Source organism: Nyctereutes procyonoides, unplaced genomic scaffold (assembly GCF_905146905.1).
Source record: "Nyctereutes procyonoides isolate TBG_1078 unplaced genomic scaffold, NYPRO_anot_genome, whole genome shotgun sequence".
NCBI classification, from domain to species: domain Eukaryota; kingdom Metazoa; phylum Chordata; class Mammalia; order Carnivora; family Canidae; genus Nyctereutes; species Nyctereutes procyonoides.
In genome coordinates, this window is record NW_026575124.1 from 2,697,008 (window position 1) to 2,715,872 (window position 18,865).

At 37.9% G+C, this 18,865-nt stretch overlaps 1 protein-coding gene across 1 annotated transcript in view; it reads left to right on the forward strand.

Annotated features, from left to right (window-relative positions):
- SCN8A (sodium voltage-gated channel alpha subunit 8) overlaps positions 1 to 18,865 on the forward strand; it is a 178,955-nt gene that overhangs the window by 4,130 nt on the left and 155,960 nt on the right. The window lies entirely within an intron of this gene.

The window sequence follows — 18,865 nt, forward strand, 5'->3', positions numbered from 1 at the left end:
ACTTTCACGCTCTAGGCATATATTAATTAGCGAAATGTAGTATGGCAGACTGTGGGGTCTAGCCTGGTAATTCAACCTAAGACAGAATAGTTTGTACAGGAATAGGAAGTAAATGTGGGAAAAGAAGTCTTCTGGGAAAATTTCCTCTATCCCTTTGTGAGCCTATAGAGACACAACCAGGACACACAGGTACCGTGTCAGGAATGAGGGTGAAATGAAGACACAAGAAAGTTACTGTAGTTAACACCACTGAGAAGAAAAAGAAGCAATATGGGCTTTGGAGTTAGGCAAAACTAAATTCAAGTCTTGACTCTGCTACTTATTAGCTTTGTGGCTTTGGGCAAGTTATTTAATCTATTTGAGCTTCAGTGCTCTCATCTGTAAAAATTGGAATAATAATATCTCCGTCGCAGGGTGTTTTTAGGGATTAAATGAAATCTCTGTTACCTTGTGGTTTCTGACACATAGAGCTCAATATATATTTACTCCTTTCCCTCTAGAGATTTAGCAGCTTAGTGTGTGTTTATACGTGTATTTGATATAGTATATATGTACTGTATTAGATTTTAGTAGTCTGAAAAGCAGACAGTTGCTTTATCTTCAGTCTGGCATAGAGGATAGGATCTACAGATACCCTGATTTGGATGGACATTGCCAGTCTAAGAGGAGAAAAGTTTTATTGTACAGTTGCCGTGTTGATCCCCAGGACGACTGTGCACATGCAGTTACCAAAGTAACTCCTCATTCCTACTCAAGAGGAATGCTCTGGCACTGACCAGCTAGCTGGCAAGCAACTGCACTGTTTTTAGCTACAGCCTGGGATCTAAAGGTGGAATAGACCCAAAGACTGAGACTCCCCTTTATTCTTCTTGAGCTGGATATTTTAGTTATGATGAGTGATTATCAAGTTTGGAGTTGCTTTTGACTTCAGCACCATTCTAGGTTTTCCCATTATATTTGCACTGATTTATTTTGAATGGGCCTCATATAGTTAGGTCTCACAGTTGACCATCTACCTTCGGTAATTATTATTCTATGTTTGTTTATCAGATCTTTAAAATAGAAATGTATCTTTTAAAATAGAATATCTTTTAAATAATATCTTAAATAATATCTTTTAAAATAGAAATGTATCAACTGATAATCCTTTTATCAGTTGATTATTTAAATTAAGTTAGGCAAATATTATTCTACCCATTTTGTAGCTGAGAAAACTGAGTGTCTGAGAACTTATGCAAACTGTCCAGGGCTATAGAACCATTAAGTGATGGAGGGGGGATAGGTACTTAGGTTGGCTGACTGACCAGTGATTAAGGATTTTTCCCCCATTAGATGGTGTTATATTTCTGATGTTCGTATAACCAAGTAATGTGAACAATTTTGGCTTTGTTTTAAGAAATTATCATTATCTTTGGTAGCTAAACATATCTTAGTGAGTGGGCACAATGAAAGATTCTGGTATAGGCAGAGGGAGGGCAAAAATACCTTTGACAGAGCGTTTTGGAAGCAGGAAAGATGAGGAGAAATGAACAGAAGATGTATCAATAAATAGAATATGGATGCAAATAAGAGGTATTAAAGTAACACACCTGTTTTGTTTCTGAAGCTATCCTAAGTACTTTTTAAAAGGTCATCACGTCTTGGTGTCTGCTTATCTTTCTTCATTTCTCTTGCATATAAATACACACATTTAACTACTCATAAATGCTCCCATATTGCCAACAAAAGTTCTAACCAGGACTGTAGGGGGAATTATGGCCTCTACCACCTGAGTTTTTTGCTTCTACAAGGCTGAAATTGCTGTAGGTCTGTATACTGGAGATTGGTGCTGGGATTGGGTATATAAAGTGGAGCAGAGGGATCCCTGGGTGACGCAGCGGTTTGGCGCCTGCCTTTGGCCCAGGGCGCGATCCTGGAGACCTGGGATTGAATCCCACATCGGGCTCCCGGTGCATGGAGCCTGCTTCTCCCTCTTCCTGTGTCTCTGCCTCTCTCTCTCTCTTTCTGTGACTATCATAAGTAAATAAAAAAAATTAAAAAAAAAATAAAGTGGAGCAGAAAAAAGTTCTGGGAGGCTTTTGGCCTAGAAGGGCAAAGGTGAAAGTGGATAATAATTAAGATTCCCCTTAGGTATATGGAGATGTGTCCTATTGAGAGTGGAGCAAAATAAAAGCAGGGAGCCTGAGCGTCTAAGAGGTACTCTGGGTTTGGGACTCAAGCTCTCTTGATCCTGAATGGAGTTGATTGGGTGAGAGCACTGAAATGTTAGCTGGAAGGGTCTGAAGGTCTTTTATATTCGCTGCTGGTGGTAGGGAGAGGCCTCCCATGTTCAGTGGGCTTGTTCTAAGATCTGGAAGTGGAAAGCATGAAATCCCCCAGAAGACAGATTAACAGGCTCTTTTCATGTTCAGTTGATTAGTGCTGTTTTTATGCTGTAAAATCTTTTGAGTTCCTAGGGAGTAAGGGTGTTAGAGGAATATAAGTGAATGCATATTTATCCAGGGATGGATTCTCTAGGCTGTGAATTATACATGTCATTTATTTTCATCCCTTTTCCTACATTTTGGGTATTGAACTCATTATTAGCATATCCACCAGAATGAACCTGGTAACGGGAAAAAAAAGTCAAATTTAAAATGTTACTTTAAGTTTTCAGATAGTGACTGATAAAGGAAGAGATCACAACTTTATCAATGAAAAGACAGTTCATTTTTCACCTTTTCTTATTCTCTTGTTATTTTAATGGTTCACAATTGAAGGCTGAACCTCCAAAAGCTTAATATTCACTGGAAGCAAGTGTGAAATAATATTTTTCCTTCAGTTGAGCAGCTGTTCTGTAAATAAATAGCGCTTAATTTTTTAAAAAGATTTTATTTATTCATGAGAGACACAGAGAGAGAGAGGCAGAGACACAGGCAGAGGGAGAAGCAGGCTCCACGCAGGGAGCCTGACGTGGGACTCGACCCCGGGACTCCAGGACCACGCCCTGGGCCGAAGGCAGGCGCTAAACCGCTGAGCCACCCAGGGATCCCCCAGTAGCGCTTAATTTATTACATGGTTGTTTCTCATTTCAGGACGAACCCTACTTCAAGTAAGGATAGTGCGACAGGCTTTTGCTTTATAATTCACTACTGTCTTTTTTTGTCCTAGTAAGAAGCTGAATAAAATGCTTTTAAACGGAAAGAAATTGATGTATTATTATTAACTTGTGGGGGAAAATTGAGCAGGTTGCAAATGAGACCCGTAGAACTTTCTCAGAAGTCAGAATACCAAGAAATCTCATTTGCTATGGAATTCTGAATTGGATTTCCTAAGATTTTGGTGAAAACTAAAGATGCAAAATATCTTGTTTCTAGGAAAGATGCCTTGGAGAAAAATAGGCGTTTTTAAAGATTTGTACTGTGAGAGGTAAAGTATTGGGAGTGTGAGGAATCATCAGAGCAGAGTTTGAGAAAGTGTGGGAATGACTGCTGTGAAGTGGACAAGGGAGTTTGGATGTGAACTTGGGGAACCGCTCATTTTTAAAAAAGGAGTTAATCTCCCCTCTGCAGACTCTTTTGGAAACATCTCTGTGTACTACTGAATTAGAGTGGTCCTGATGATCTGGATGGGGTTTGGAACCTGAGAAAGGTGTTTTGTTTTTTAAGTATTGTTTTATCCCTAGCTCTGCTGCAAATTACTTTCTTTATTTGATCATTGCATTGGAAAAGCTAAAGAATATTTCCTTGCTATATACCAAAAAATTTAGTACCATTCTTAAATGTTATTTTTTCCTCTTTTTTTTTAAAGGATTCTAAGTCATTTAATATAAAAAAGTTTTTTAGGGATCCCTGGGTGGCGCAGCGGTTTGGCGCCTGCCTTTGGCCCAGGGCGGATCCTGGAGACCTGGGATCGAATCCCACATCGGGCTCCCGGTGCATGGAGCCTGCTTCTCCCTCTGCCTGTGTCTCTGCCTCTCTCTCTCTGTGACTATCATAAATAAAAAAAAAAATTAAAAAAAATATTTAAAGAAAAAAAAAGTTTTTTAAAAGGTACCGTTGAAGTTATCTTTTCCATTCTACTTTGTAAAATATATATTTTACATTTGAGTAGCTAACAGAGGCAGTATTCAAAAAATCAGAAGGTTCAAAGTTAAGTCTTCTCATAACTGTTAGTCAGTATGTACCCCATAAAGGCAACTGTCATGACCAGTTTCTCTAATATTCTTTTCTGTCTACAGAGGCACCTGCACACATTCTCTCCCCCTACCCCATACACAGTTACTTCCATTGTCTTTCAGGGGGACTATTAAAATAGTTTAGGGGGGCACCTGGGTAGCTCAATATCTGAGCGTTTGGCTTAGGTCGTGATCCCAGGATCCTGGGATTGAGTCCCTCGGAGGGCTCCCTATGGGAGCCTGCTTCTCCCTCTGCCTGTGTCTCTGCCTCTCTCTATCTCTCATGAATAAATAAATTAAATATTTAAAAAAGTAGTTTAGAGATTTGAACTCTCCTTTAAATTATCTCAGCAGTTTTTCCCTCTTTTCCTTATGATAAAGATAATACCTTAATAATTTATTTTTCTTAGTGAAATTTCTTGGCTTATTTAAAGTAAAAAGTTTGGGCCAAAGTAGCCCTTTCCTACCAACTATGTTGCTTTTTAGGCTTTCCATTTGAGAATTACATATGAAAAAAGCATAGAGGAAGAAGCTGCATTTATCCTTAGAGACTGGAGAACGTAGAAGATTTTTGAGGGAGCACAGAATGACACATCATCAAAGCTATGCTATAACGTGTTAGGAGGATTGGGCAGCAATGAGAAATAGGACAGAGTAGAACACAGGATGGACATCCAGTTAATTGGCTGTTTGGTTCGGCCTTAGATGGGTGGTGACGAGGGCTTGGACTAGGATTGTAGTGATGAAGATGGAAAGGAAGGAAAAGGAATTTTGTTTCTGTGTGTCACATGTGTTTCACATTTTCCTAATGTAAGAAATAGTTTAGAGAAAGACTCGGTAGGACCTGATGAAAGACTTCAGAAGCAGGAGAAGGAGGTGTTCCAGATTATTTTTCCATTTTAAAATTCAGAGATATAATCTGTTTAGAACACCTGGGGAGGTATGTTCTCTAATACATGTTGGCAGTCTAGTCCAGAGCACCTTGGTTTTTAGCAAACTATTTCTAATTAAAAAAAAATTTTTTTTGTAATCTCTACATCCAATGTGGGACTCAAACTCATGGCCCCGAGATCAAGAGTCAGATGCTCTTCTCTCTGAGCCAACCAGGCGCCCTTATTTCTAAATTTTAATCCTTTATCTGCACAGAGTTTTCCTGTCTTGAGCTTCTAAAGTTTTAAGGGAAACCTAAGTGTTCCCATTTCTTTATTCTCTGTGCCCTCTCACTGATACAGATTATTCAACCTTTGAAGATCTGTATCCTTTTCTTATTTCGGAGTTGTTAAATTCTGCCCATTTATAGACATTTAACAAGTGGTCTTTTTCCTTGACATTCTCAACTAACCTTAACTTTCATGTATAAAGAAACAAGAATTATGCACCTTTTCATAGACCTGGTGGATGACTGTTTTGTCCTTACTGAAACTCAGTGGCTTTCTCTCTTTGATCATTTGCTTATGTTCTGTGTGCTTCATGAAAACCATTTGAAATTGCAGGCTAAATTAAAGGTAGCAACGGAGAGGATTCTAATAGGGGAAAGCAGAGGGAAAGAGGGTTTATCAGCCAGTGCTGTTGCGTTTTGTATCGACTCTTGGGCTGTGGATACGAAATGTCAAGCTTGACTTGCATCAACTTCCTTGGTGTTTCTGGGGTACCAGACAGTGGCCAGTGGGCCCTAATGTACAACTGCAGTATACAATGATAATTAAGAGCAAAGGGGGCGCTCAGGAAACTTCGGTTCTGTTCTAGCCTTGGGTATTCCAGTAAGCCTATTAATAAGAAAAAAATAAAGGGTGATTGGAACATCGGAACATGCTGCACATGCAAATTAACAGTACACCTAAGAGAAAAGCAACTTAATTTAATGCAATAAAAATTTTCATTTAATTTGTTAATATTTTCCTTCTCACCACTAAAATTACAGAGTTCTTGCAAACTCCATTAACATTTGCCACAGTTTGCACTCAGACAGTTGGCAGAAGTCCCCATGGTTTGTGTGCAACCAGTAAAGCAGACAGAGTTCATGTACAAGATGTTAGTAAATTTAGCACTCTATTTAGGGAAGCAGAGCATCCTTACAGTAATCCCATTAGGAGATTCTCTGTGCAATCACATTTTAAGTTTGTACCTGCTTGTTAGTTTGAATGCTTGAAGTAACTGTGATTAAGAACAGTTAAACAAAAGCCCCTTGGCACATTCTTAGGGTAGTCTGGGATGAGGAAAGTCCAAAAAGACCTCTAAACTGAACGCTGGCAATCTGTCTTATTTTTTTAGTTTTTTTAAAAAGATGTTTATTTATTTGTTTGTTTATTTATTTATTAGAGAAAGAGAGCATGAGTGGGGGTTGGAGAAAGCAGGAGAAGCAAAATCCCTGCTGAACAGGGAGCCTGACATGGGGCTTGATCCCAGGACCCTGAGATCATGACGTTAGCCAGAGGTAGACGCCTAACTGACTGAGCTACCTAGGTGCCCCTGGCAATCTGAATTATTAATCTCGATGTTCTAGAGCAAATAATATTTTGGTAGATTTATTGATTTTTTTCTCTGTCCTCCTATTTTGTAGTAGTTCTTCTTCCTTATCTCTGGAAAAGTAGGAGGAAGGATGTGTAAGACCCAAGAAGGGCACAGAATGAGTGATTATGTATAGTGAGGAAACAAAGTAGAATAACCATATGAGTATTTCACCTACTTTACAAGCTTTTTGTTGTTGTTGTGTTTTCCCCTGACTCATAAGAAAAGTTCAGCCATAAGTGCAAGAAGGGGTAAGACTTCTTTCATTTTAGGATCTTAATATAGACTCTTGTTATTAGAAATTGCTGAAAAGTTTAATAGGTCAAAGAAAATAAGTGCATTTTATGTGATGAATGGGTATCAAAGACATGTTATTAATTAGATCCAAGTGTTTTCCATCTTTAATTTAATTAGATTACATCCAGCCTGACCCATGGGGGCTGATAGGCTTTGTTTCTTGCCACATGCTCCTTCCTGGCCATTAGTATGTCTTTGGTTTATATTGTCCCATGTGGGTTGTGGGAGTTGCCTCCACTTTGACCTCCCACTCCTTAGCAGGCTGCCTTACTGCTTTCCAGTGGTGAGGCATAGCATACCAGGGAATGAGACTTACAATCCTGCTTGGGCTCTGCTCTAGAGCCCTGTCTTTGCTCAGGATAGTGCTCAGAGAAAGGGTTTTTTTTTTTTTTTTTTTTGCTTGTTTTTTTAAGAGCCATACATTTATCACTCAGCACAATTTGTTGCAAAATCTCAAGCAAAAAAATCATCCCCAGAAAGCAGTGTCACTTTTCTAGCTGGGATTACAGACCCATCAGCTCCTTTGAGGTACTGCTTCTGTTTATAGATGTGAAATTGTCAAGACTTTTAGAGTTTTCTTTCTTCCTTCCATGGTTTACTCACAGAACCTAGTAAGAATCCTTATTTGTGGGAATTGAATGCTGAATTTTGGGGGTATTTCAAAAATCCAGTGTGAATCTATGGAGTTCAGAGTATGGGCATTAGTCCACATTTTGCAAGAGGGCATCAGATGTCTTTATGCATAGAATTTAGGCATCAGAGCACCTGCAACCTAGTTGTAGCTTTGGGCTGGTACACAGTGACCCTGGGATGAACAGGGTCCTTTTTCCTGGAAAACATGTTTCCTTGGAAACGTATTCCTGTTAGATAATCACCAAATAGAGTCCTGTTTCCCCGCTGAACAGGGAACCAGACGTGGGGCTCAGTTCCAGGACCCTGAGATCATGACCTGAGCCAAAGGCAGCCGCTTAACCTAATGAGCCACCCAGGCGCTCCTGTATGTTTACTTTTATAAGAAACTACTAAACCATTTTTTCAGAATGGGTATACCATTTTGTATTCCCACTAGCAATGTATAAGAGTTCATTTGCTCTATATCCTCATTTGCACTTGGTATCTTTGGTAAGTGTTCAAACTTTTGCCCATTTTTAAAAATTGGATTATTTATTTTCTTGCTGTGAGTTTTGAGAGTTTTTAGAAAATACGTACATCCAGGATATATAAGTCTTTTATCAGATAAAATATGTGGATGTGTCGTCTCCTAGTTTGTAGCTTTTTTTTTTTTTCTGGTCTTCTTTTTAAAAAAGATTTTATCTATTTATTCATGAGAGAGGCAGAGACACAGGCAGAGGGACCAGCAGGCTCCCTGCCTGGGGAACCCAATACGGGACTCCATCCCAGGACTCTGGGTTCACACCCTGAGCTGAAGGCAGGTGCTCAAACACTGAGCCACCCAGGTGTCCTGTCTTTTTCTGGTCTTAACAGTGTCTTTTATAGAGCTACAGTTTTCAGTTTTAAGTCTAATTTGTCAGTTTCTTTTATGGATCATGTTTTTAATGTCATATATAATAATTCTTTGTTGAACTGAAGGTCACAAAGATGTTCTTTGTATTCTTCTAAAAGTTTTATAGTTTCACATTTTACATTTAGATCTATGATCCGTGTGAGTTAATTTTTGTATAAGTCATGAAGTTTAGATCAAGATTCACATTTATTTTCTGCAGATAGGTGTGTAATTGTTGCAGCACGATTCCTATTGAAAAGACGATCCTTTCTCCTTTGAATTGGTTTTGTACCTTGTCAAAACTCAATTGGCTATATTTGTGTGGGTTTTCTCTAGACTCTGACTGTTCCATTGATTTATGTGTCTGTCCCTTCATAATGCCACACCATCTTGATTACTGTAGCTTTATAGCAACACTGAAAATTGTGTAGTGTGAGCCTTCCAGTTTTCTTCTTCTTTTTTCAAAATTGTTTTGGCTATTCTAGGCCTTTTCTCTTTCCATATCAATTTCAGAATCAGCTTGTCTATATCTGCAAAAACTCCCGCTGGCATTTTGCTTGGAACTGCATTAAATCTGTAGGTAATTTGAGAGTTGATTTCTTAACTATATGGTATATTGAATCAATGAACATGATGTATATCTTCATTCATTTAGGTCATATTTGACTTCTTTCATCAGCATTTTATGGTTTTATGTTTATATTGTTTTTCTTATATTTATTTTCTCCCCTCTGTGTACTTTGAGTTAATTTTCTCTTCTTTTTTTTTTTTTTTAAGGTGGAAATTTAGGCTGTTTGAGAACTTTTCTTATATAAATTTTTAATACTATAAATATCTCTGTAAACACTGCTGTGACTGTATTTTATAGATTTTGGTATGTAGAATTTTTATTTTCTTTGAGACTTCCTTTTTGACCATTGAATTATTTGGAAGTGTGTTGTGAGATAGTCCATAGTCTTTATTTTACTGATTTCTAGTTTAGTTCCATTATGGTCAGAGAACATACTTTGTATGATTTCAGTACTTTTGACTTGTTAAGGTTTGTTTTATTACCCAGGATGTGGTCTATCTTGGTGAATGTCCCATGTGCACATGAAAAAAATCTATATTCTGCTGCTGTTAGGTAGGATGTTCTATAAATGTTGATTATACCATACCCAGTTGGTTGATAGTACTGTTCATTTCTATCCTTGACTTTTTCCTTCTCTCTCTTTTTTTTCTAAAAATGTGATTTAATTATTATTTAGTTGCAACATTTTCTGTCTCTTTATTTTTTCAACTTTTTTGAAGTATAATTTGCTAATAGGAATTCTACTTATTTAAGGTGTACAACTTTATGTTTTAATAACTATGATTATTTTTTATTTAGTTGTTCAGTTAATTACTAAGGAAGGAAGATTGAAATCTCCGCTGTAATTGTAGATCTGTCCATTTTTTCTCTTAGTTTTATCAGTTTTTGCTTCACATATTTTGAGGCTCTTGTTCAGTGTATATACAATTAGATTTGTTATATCTTTTAGTGAATTGCCCCATTTACCATTATTTAATGTCCTTTCAGTCCTGGTGATTTTTCTTGGTTTGAAGTCCATTTTGTCTGATATTACTATTAGCCACTCCAAATTCTAATTGATTCATATTTTCATGTATGTATTTTCCCCCTTTTACGTAAACATTTTAAAATTTTGAAGTAGTTTCAGATTATTAAGAGTATGAAAGTAGTTCCTATATGCTATCACCTAGCTTTCCCTAATATTAACATCTTACATAATCTTAGTATATTTATCAAGACTAAGAAATTAACGTCAGTATAGTACTCTATTAAGTAAACTACAGAATTTTATTTGGGTTTCACCAGATTTTCTACTAATGTCTTTTTTCTGTTCCATAATCCAATTCATAATTGCATTTAACATCCTCTTACTTTTAACCTACATATCGTTGTATTTAGTGGGTTTCTGGTAAATAACATGTAGTTTGTTTTTTTTAATTGAAGTCCAGTCTGACAATCTCTCTTCTAATTGATGTATCTAGACCATTTACATTTAAGATAATTACTATTTTGAATTCAGATCTACATTTTTAAATTTATCTTCTGTTTGCTCTGTTTTGTGTTTGTTTCTCTTCCCTTCTTCTGGATTATTTGAATATTTTTTAGTATTCTAATTTATCTATTGAAGTTTTACTATTTCTGTAGAGTTACTTTAGTTTTGACTGGGGATTACCATATACATACTTAATTATTCAGCATTCTAAGTAGAATTGATATTTATTACTTCAAGTGGAATGTAGAAACTTAAGCACCATTAGATTTACCTCTTTACCCTTTTACTTTTATGTTGTAATTATCATCTGTATTAAATTTACAGTCATTGAAAACACCATCAGACATTGTTAAAATTTTTGCTTTCAACTGTCATTTATATTTTAAAGAACTTTAAAGGAATAAAAATGGCTATTACATTTACTCAGATATTTACTAATCCTATTGTTCTTCCCTCTTTCCTGAAATTCTAAGTTCCCCTTTAGTATCATTTCCCTTTCTGAAAAACTCCCATTAGCATTTCCTGTGGCAGATATGCTGGTAATGAATTCTCTTGGTTTTCTTCATCTGAGAATTTATTTTCTCATCATTTTTGAAGGATATTTTCCCTGTATATAGAATTTTAAGTTAACAGTTGTTGGTTTTTTCCAGGACTTAAAAATATTGTTTCATTGCCTTCTGACCCTCCATGAAACATCCAGAGTCATTCACATTATTATTTCCCTGTAGGTAATGCATCATTTTCAAGATTTTTTTTCTTTGTTTTAGTTTTCATTGGGCAAGATTTCTTTGAGTTTTTTTTTTTTAATTTTTTTTTATTTATTTACGATAGTCATACAGAGAGAGAGAGAGGCAGAGACACAGGAAGAGGGAGAAGCAGGCTCCATGCACCGGGAGCCTGACGTGGGATTTGATCCTCGGGTCTCCAGGATCGCGCCCTGGGCCAAAGGCAGGCGCCAAACCGCTGCGCCACCCAGGGATCCCGATTTCTTTGAGTTTATCCATTTACCATGCACTAAGTCTCTTGAATGTAGAAGTTTATGTCTTTTACCAAATGTGGGAAGTTTGTGGCTATTATTTCTTCGAATATTTTTCCTACACCACACTCTTTCTTCTTTCCTTTGATGATAAAAGTGTTAGGCTTGTGTATTGCCCAATGGGTCCTTGAGGTTCTGTTAAATTTTTTGCAATCTTTTTTCCCCCTCTGTTTAGCTTGGATAATTTTTGTTGGATCCAACCGACTCTTCTGTCATCTTAATTATACTATTCAGAACAAATTTTAAAATTTCTGTTACTGTATTTTCTAGTTTAAAATTTTCCATTTGGTTCCTATGTGCATGCATGTGTGCATGTGTGTTTTCTATTCTTTTGTTAAGATTATGTATGTTTCCATTTACTTCAAGAGTGTTTGTGTTTATTTGTTGGAGCATGATTTCAATAGCTGTATTACAGTCTTTGATAATTTTTATATCTTGGGGCTCGTGTCTGTTGATTGCCTTTTCCCTGTGAGATGTTCGGATATTTGAGAGAAAGTGAGAGTGGGGGAGGCGGGAGGTTGGTGGGCAGAGGGAGAGGGAAAGAATCTTAAGCAGACTTCATACTGAGTGCAGAGCCCAAAGCAGGGCTTGATCTCATGACCCTGAGATCATGATCTAAGCCCAAATCAAGAATCAGACACTTAACCAACTGAGCTACCCTGGTGCCCCAAAATGTTGAGTTGTGTGTTTGTTTGTATATCAGTTTGGATTTGTATCCCAAACATTTTGAATATTATGTTGTGAAACTTTGGGTCTTGTGTAAATCCAGTAGAGAATGTTTCGGTTTGCTTGCTTGTTTTAGTAGGCAATCAATCTAGTTAAGTTTAGAGTGTAAGTACTTACCTGCCTTTTATGGGTTGAGGTTCAGTATCTGTTCAATTTTCAAAGTATTTGTAGTGCTATTTGTGTCTTTTCCATGTGTGTACCAGCCAGTGGCCATTCTCAGACCTGGGCAGTGGTATACTCCACAGATCAGTTGTCAAAGCCTTTGGTATGTGTTTAGGGTCAGATACGTGCCATATGCAGCTTGGGGATGAGCTCTCGAGTTCACATACAGCCTTATTGAGCTCCCTCCTCTTCCTGTTCTCCCAAACTTTCCAGATGCAAAGCATTGTCCTTTCAGCTCCTCTTACTAGAAAGCTGAGACTTGGGGATCCCTGGGTGGCGCAGCGGTTTAGCGCCTGCCTTTGGCCCAGGGCGCTATCCTGGAGACCCTGGATCGAATCCCAAATCGGGCTCTGGGTGCATGGAGCCTGCTTCTCTCTGCTCTGCTCTCTCTCTCCTCTCTCTCTCTCTATGTGTGACTATCATAAATAAATAAAATTAAAAAAAAAAAAAAGAAAGCTGAGACTTTCTGTTCTACCTTGAATTTCTTGTGACTACATTTCCCTGAGAACCAAACGGCAGATAAGGAGGGAAAATAAAACAATGGCTATACCCTCTCTGCTTCTGGGATTGCAGTTCCTCTGGTTAGAGAAAAGGTTTTCCTTCTTGTCTGCTGTGGTCATTGCCACTACTGCCTATTTGTTTTGGGGTAAAGCAGGAGAGAACAGAAGAGACTAACAAAATTGGGGTATTTCCTCTATTTCTTTTGGCATGTAGGAGCTCCCATTCCTGTTGTTGTTGTTGTTGTTGTTGTTGTTTGGTTTTTGGTTTTTGTTTTTTTTGCACCGAAAATGGAGTTCTTCTTTTGGAGCTCGTTCTGTGTGCTCCTGGTATGCAGCTTTGGGTTTGGGCTGCCTTTGAGTTCAATCCAAGAGGTACCAGAAGTGGAAAAAAGGAAAACTCTGTTGATTACATGGTAATTTGAGCTTTGGTTTCTTTTCCCAGTCCACTGGCAATCAATTACTTTTCAGTCATCAGATAATGCATGGTGTTACCCTATCTAGGGATTTTAGTAGAATTCAGTGGGAGTGAGAGGGTGGAATGGACTTTTCTCCATCTCAATTGGAACCAGAAATTTTGGTTATATATTAAACACATGCTGAGGTGGGACGAGAAAGATGTGGCTTCAAGGAAGGTTATCAACCCCTGAAGATCAAATGATTGGATTAGCAGGCTTCAGGGTCCCTAGTGGAAGAGGCATCCTAGGGTGGGATTGCAGCATTTTTGGTGCCATATGCTCTCTTCTCCTCCTTTTGATTTTAAAATTAAAAAAAAATTTTTTTTGAATAGATAATACTTGCAATCAGTACAAGAGTGATATAAGGGGAACAAAGTGAGAGAGGTAAGTTTCCTTTACCTGGCCTGCGGGTTCCTTCCCCCAGAGGCATCCAGTTACCAGTTTGTTTTATATCTTTGCAGAGATATTCCACACATTAGCAAACACGTAGTAGGGATAAGTGTGCATGTATTAACAAACAATAGTGTTCTCTACACATTGCTCCGTGCCTTGCATTCTCAGTAAGTCCTGAAGACCCTTCCATATTGGTGCTTGTAGAAGAACGTGTTCTTTTTAGCAGCTGTGAAGAATGCCATTAAGTGAATGTAGTGTGATTTATTAGTAAGTTCTTTATTGATGGGTGTTATTCCACCCATAAATGTATATTTATTCAGTAAATAAATATTTATTCTGTTGATTTCAATCCTTTTTTTATTATAGGAAAGTTGCATTGTATATTCTTGTACACATATTTTATATTTGTGAAGCAGTATCTGGGAGTAACGAGTATGTGTATCCATTTAAAATTGTCAAATTGTTGTTAATAGCATATTGGTATGAGCGTCTGCCTTTGGCTCAGGTCATTATCCTGAGGTCCCGGGATCAAGTCCCGCACTAGGCTCCTTGCAGGGAGCCTGCTTCTCCCTCTGCCTCTCTCTCTCTCTCTCTCTCTCTCTGTGTGCCTCTCGTGAATAAATAAATAAAATCTTAAAAGAAAAAAAAAAGAGTTGGATGTTTAACTGATTTAGCAACCCAGGTGCTCCAAAATCTTCATGTAATCTTAAATATTTTATTTAACTCTGGCTCTGTCAGGTTTTGGTTTTTTTTTTTTGTTGTTGTTGTTGTTGTTGTTTTTTTTTTCTTTACCAAAATTGTACAGGGGAAAAAAGAAGGTGGATTAGTTGGCATTTACTTTCTTTACCTTCTAATTCTTTTAAGAGACATGCCAACAAGCTGTGGAGAAAATAATGTAAAATGGCTATATAGTAAATAGCCAGAAGGAAAGGACATGGCAGTCAAGAGGACTTGAATGGCCAGTTGATAATTCTTACATGTTGGTTTGGATTCAAGCCTTTCTTCTGAGGAACATTTTGTCCACCATGTATTTCCATCTACACAATCATGCCTATGTCCATAGAGAGGTCAGGAGAAAGTTGCCATCATTTACTATGTATAGGAACAGAAGTCATACAAGTACAATGGTCATTTTTTTCTACTTTCTAGATCAGCAGGTATGATATGAAAAGTTTTCATGTAAGAAGCAGTCTTGGAGATGCAGTTAATACATGGAGACCAAAGTGTCACCATTTAGGGTTTTTTCTTTAAGATTTTATTTATTTATTCATGAGAGGCACACACAGAAAAAGAGAGAGAGAGAGAGAGAGAGAGAGAGAGAGGCAGAGACACAGGCAGGGGGAGATGCAGGCTTCACGCAGGGAGCCCAACGTGGGACTCAATCCTGGGACTCCAGGATCATGCCCTGAGCCAAAGGCAGATGCTCAACCGCTGAGCCACCCAGGTGTCCCATAGGGTTTGTTTTTTTAATGTTTGTTTGTTTTTAATGGTTTATAGTGTTTGTTTGAAATCGTTGCATTTTCCTAATAACAATCTTTGTGACATTATATCTAAGACCTAAAATCAGATCAATGAGGTACTTAAGAATTTTCATGTTTACTTGGCTTTAATTGTATTAGTATCTGCTTCAGTTAATTTTAACAAATAATAAAATTAGCTAGAATATTAAAAAAAGATTTTTTTTAAGTGAATGGTATGTTTTTTCCAAGTGGAGACCCTAATTATTAGGTTTGGGTGGTTCTTCAGATAGCCATCTTAATTTTTTATGCATTTAACCCCATATTATCTGAAAAATAGGGATGAGCATTCTTAATTTTTTTAAAGTACAAAATACGAAACAAAAACAGTTCTCTTGGGAGACAGTGCACTTAATACAGTGAAGCAATGATTACCTAAAACATTATTGGAATTTCTTCTTTGAATTTGCCTCCTGAACCTGTTCCACATCAGTCAGATTTTTAAAAAGGGCCCTGTAGGATCAGACACCAGTATGGGGCAGACTGGGAAGGAAGAGTTGCTGTTTCTTATAATGACTTGACTATAGCAGGTGTACTGAAATAGGCTAAGATATGGATCATACTGGGTATCCTTGGTCTTCCCTCACATTGTGGCTTTATAGAGTAATACACTAGAGGAAAGACTATCAAGAAACTTTATTGCTTAAATGCTTTATCTTTTACTTTTTATCTTAATAAAGTTCTGTGACCTCTACTTATGTCTTTTCTTTTCTTTTCTTTTCTTTTCTTTTTTTCCTGCTTATTTCATAAAGCAAGTTAAGCAAGTGTGGCCCTTGCTAAACTATAAACTTATATCTCTTTGGGTTTAGAAATTCCCTTTTGAATGCTGTTTTCTGAATTTGGATTAGAGATCAGAGCCAGTATACATCTTTCCCAGAGGGCAGCCAGTGAATTCTTAGAATTTTAAGTCATTACCTTAAAAATGTAGTGCTAATTTTCATTTAGGAATACAAAGTGCATTGTATTGATGGCCTCAAAAAACTAATAGTAATAGTAGGGGTGAGTGTCAGGTGTAACTCATCAGTTCTGCTATCTTTTGCAGAGCCTGTGCAGTTATTTGGCCAGAGGCTAGGATATGGCTATTATCAGTTCAGGTACTCAGTGATGCTTCTGGAATCGTTTAATCTGGAAGTGAAGACACTGGGGATGGTTCGAATCTCTTTAGTTCTGTGTCAGAGCCAATAGTAAGTGAGAAGGAAGGGGCAGGGTCTCAGCTACAGCTCTGGGCCTCTTAAAGGCAAGCCAGCATCCAGACCAGACAAGACGAGAGTCCCAGGAGAGGCCAGAGTTCTGCTATATAAGCCCAGGAATCCTGGGAGGCTTGGAAGGCAAGGAAGGAATCCTCATCAAAGAAAGAGTGTGTAGTCCTGTGTTTTGGGAGTTCTGCCTCTGGTAAAGAGGCATCTGACTGTGAATGTGCCATGGAAGTGCATTGTCTTCATCAATAGAAGTATCATTACAATGGATCTAGCTTACAGGATAGTGAAGTGCACTGTATTTGTTCTCTGTAACAGATGTGCCTAATAATGTAATCCTGTTCTGTCTCACAGAAATCTTGCAGGTAGGGATCCCTGGGTGGCGCAGCGGTTTGGCGCCTACCTTTGGCTCAGGGCGCGATCCTGGGGACCCGGGATCGAATCCCACGTCGGCCTCCCGGTGCATGGAGCCTGCTTCTCCCTCTGCCTATGTCTCTGCCTCTCTCTCTCTGTATGACTATCATAAATAAATAAAAATTTAAAAAAAATCTTGCAGGTAAAACTTTAATTAGTTTCCTCACTATTTTGACCCTAAAGCAACCTTAGATTATTTAAAAATCAACTTTTTATTTTGGAATAATTCTAGACTCACTGGCAAGTTGACAAAGTTACAGAGAGCTCTGCATATGGCTCACTCAGTTACATTACACGGCATAATGGTCAAAACTAAGAAACCAAGATTAGTGCATCACTGAAATTCCAGACTTTCTTTGGATTTTACCAGTTTTTATGCTAATGCCTTTTTTCTTTGCAGGATCCAGTATGTCACATTGCATTCAGTTAATCATGTCTCTGTACTCTCCTCTGATCTCCTCAGTTTCCCAGACTTCCCTTCTTTTTTATGACATTGGCAGTTTTGAGGAGTTCTGATGAATGTATTTTGAGGAGTTCTGATGAATACCTGATGAGGTATTTTTTTAAATGTTTGTTTATTTATTTATTTATTTATTTCTAATTGGAGTTCAATTTGCCAACATATTGCATATCACCCAGTGCTCCTGATGAGGTATCTTGTAGGCTGTCCCTCAATTTGGATATGTGTGGAGCCTTTGTCATGACTAGACTGTTATAATTTTTGAGGAAGAATGCCTGAAAGGTGAAGTGCCTTTCTCATGACATCCTATCAGTGGTATATGATCTTTTTTTTTTCAAAGATATTATTTATTTATTAGAGACATAGAGAGAGAGAGGCAGAACACAGGCAGAGGGAGAAGCAGGCTCCATGCACGGAGCCTGACGTGGGACTCGATCCCGGGTCTCCAGGATCCCACCCCAGGCCGAAGGCGGTGCTAAAATTGGTATATGATCTTAACATGACTTATTACCGGTGATGTTAAGCATAGGCATTCGGTTAAGGTACTGTTTGCCAAGTTTCTCCACTGGAAAGGGACTATTTTTCCCTTTTCCATACTGCATTCTTTGGAAATTGGTCACTAAGTCCAGCCCACACTTAGAGGAGGAGGAATAAGGATTAAGCTTCACCCCCTTAAGGAGGTAGTATCTACATCTTTTTTGGAATTCTGTAAAGGAAGATTTATTCCCTTTTTCCCCCTGTTTTTTTTTTTAATTGTCATTAATTTATATCAGTATGGACTCATATATCTGTTTTGGGTTATAACCATGCTGTTTATTTGGTTGCTCAGATTGTTCCAGTTTTGGCTACTGGGGTCTATTCCAGATTGGCTTCTGTCCCTTTGACATGTCCTTATTCTTCTGTTACTTGAGCACTTCTTACTTTCTGGAACTAGAAGATGTTCCAGACCTATCTTGTGTTTTCCCTGTTCTCACTTTGGAATCAGCATCTCCGAAAGGAGTGCTGATTCTTTTCATTGGAGAAACCAAACTCTGAGCATTGAGTGTATCTAGTACTAGTAGGTAGGTTCTCTCAGAGGAAGGAGCTAGGAAGTACACGTATGTATACCAACCAATGTATGTATGCATATTTGCGGTTATTCCCGAATCTATCCATTGGTGTATATATATACATTAAGCATGGATTCACGCTCATGTCTCTGACTCTGATCCAGCTCCACAGTGTGTGTTCTAGTCTTCTCCCCTTGCTTACCTGCGTTTCCTCCTCTGATAGTAAGAATACTGTCTCGCACCATCCACTATAGTGGATGGTGGATTTACTTATTTATTCAGTCCTCTATACAGGTAAACAAATTCTGTGTTATTAATCATACTCCCATGAGCAACAAATTTGCCGACTAAAGTATGATGTTTATGTATACTTTCATACTTTCTTTTGTTTTCAGCCTTACAGTTTTTGGTTGAAAAACATTTTCTGAAGTAACTTAAGTCAGCTCCTTT